We start from the raw sequence: 1,829 nt of genomic DNA on the forward strand, positions 1-1,829 counted from the left end.
AGGAAGCGCCACACAAGGAGAACATCAAGCACACAGGAGAAGGTTCCTGGGTACTCGATCAAGGTTTCACACTGACGCTGTCATTATATCAGAAAAGAAATGTTTCCCCCAAATCCAGGTTCATAAAATGCCTTTCTAAAACATCTACATTGTTCTTTTTGATAACCAAGGGTTATACATGACAGGGAAGGCACAAAGCAACAGTATACGACACAACTAAGGATAAAATGACTAGCTAGGAAGCTTGCACATTACTGATATGCCGATCAATTTGACACTTGCTCCTGAATTTACAGAACATCCATTCAATGAAAAGACAATTTACCATATTTTTGGATTTCTCAGATTCAGCACATGGCAAATTATATACATGATGAGCAAAAGCAATACACACAGATTGCCATCTCTGTAGAGGATCCCACATACGCAAAAGAGTGTCAATTCAGGTCTAACTAAGGAACATGCATAGAGTACCGTATGCAGGGTGTTACTTTCACTGGCTTGAAGCAAACTTGAGAAAGAGCTCCTTCAAAACCGAGGGATAGGTCGAAACTACATGATCCCAGCCATTAGTTGCCATTACTGTTTGCAAGCACGAGGGGGACTGGACTTGGATAAACTTCAAGCACGCCTCCTTTAATCCCTGGCAGTGGTGCTGCTCGGCTAGAGCAAGAGAGGACATCACCGTGCTCACACCTATGTTCTCAGACAACTGCTTCTCACAGATGCACTTGAGCCGTTGGACATCATATCTGTCAGCCGCTACCAACTAGTCTGGTAGCCATTGCAGCAACATTTCATCCTCTACTGCCTCCTTTTCTTGCCCATCTTCAGTGACTTCTATCATTGCATCCTCCTCCATGCTGTCCTTCTCCATCACAGGGAATGAGTCTGTGTAGATAAAGCTAAGCAGTGCCTTGAACACTTTTGCTTCCATGTCTTTGATCTGTATGACGGCGGACGTCTCCTTCATGGGGCCAAACAGTTGTGCCATGAACACCATGGATCGGGCAGCGAGCACACACCGGTGCGCGGCGAAGGTCTCGCCGCTGACCTCGAATGTCACATCAGCACCCACCTTGGTTTGAAGAAGAATGTTAAAATGCTGGTCTATGTCAGACAGGAGCATCTTGGTGTCATGGCCACCGGCATCCTCGGCTTTGGGGTCCTTGCGAATGACCATGACATCACACCAGACGGTGAAGCAATCACCCTTTAGGTCCGATGATCGTTCAAGGGCATCTCTTCTCACAAACTTGTCGGTGCCCCAGGAACAATGGCCGTCAGTGAATCTGCAAGTCTTACCAGCCGCATGAATGTACATTGGCGTCTGCTTCTCAACCTGGTCAATGAAGCTGAACCCAAACTTGGTCTCCAGGGGCTCTTTGAGACTGTTGTCGTAATTGGTAACATAGAGAGAAATGAAGTCGCCGCAGTCCGGGTTTTCGCCGTTGGGGTAGTACTCGATGTACCAGCAATGGCCTCCTATGATGAAAACATCGGAGATGATCGGAGGTGATGCTCTCGCCGGCGGACAACTCCTGTTTGGTACGCGAGTATCCCCGGACCACGAGCAAGTGGTACCCGCTGTCCGCGCTGCCGGCGTCCACCACGGCCGACGCCTCGCAACAGCACTGCTCGCCGTCGACGATAGACACGCCGGTGAAGGACGGCATGACGAGCCTGCCGATTCATTGAAAATGAGTTACATTTGCTCAGTCTGTCGGTCACCATTGAAACCACAGGTTGAGTTGGGAGTTGGGACAGATGAGCTGAGGGGCGAACCTGGTCAGGCACCCCGCGGAGCCGCCGCCCGCTCCGACGTTTCT

General features: G+C 49.6%; 1 pseudogene; it reads right to left on the minus strand.

Moving 5' to 3' along the window:
* Positions 1-346: 346 nt before the first annotated feature.
* Positions 347-1,823, minus strand: LOC123172868 (BTB/POZ and MATH domain-containing protein 2-like; annotated as a pseudogene).
* Positions 1,824-1,829: the final 6 nt, after the last annotated feature.

This window comes from Triticum aestivum, unplaced genomic scaffold (assembly GCF_018294505.1).
Source record: "Triticum aestivum cultivar Chinese Spring unplaced genomic scaffold, IWGSC CS RefSeq v2.1 scaffold206546, whole genome shotgun sequence".
Taxonomy (NCBI): domain Eukaryota; kingdom Viridiplantae; phylum Streptophyta; class Magnoliopsida; order Poales; family Poaceae; genus Triticum; species Triticum aestivum.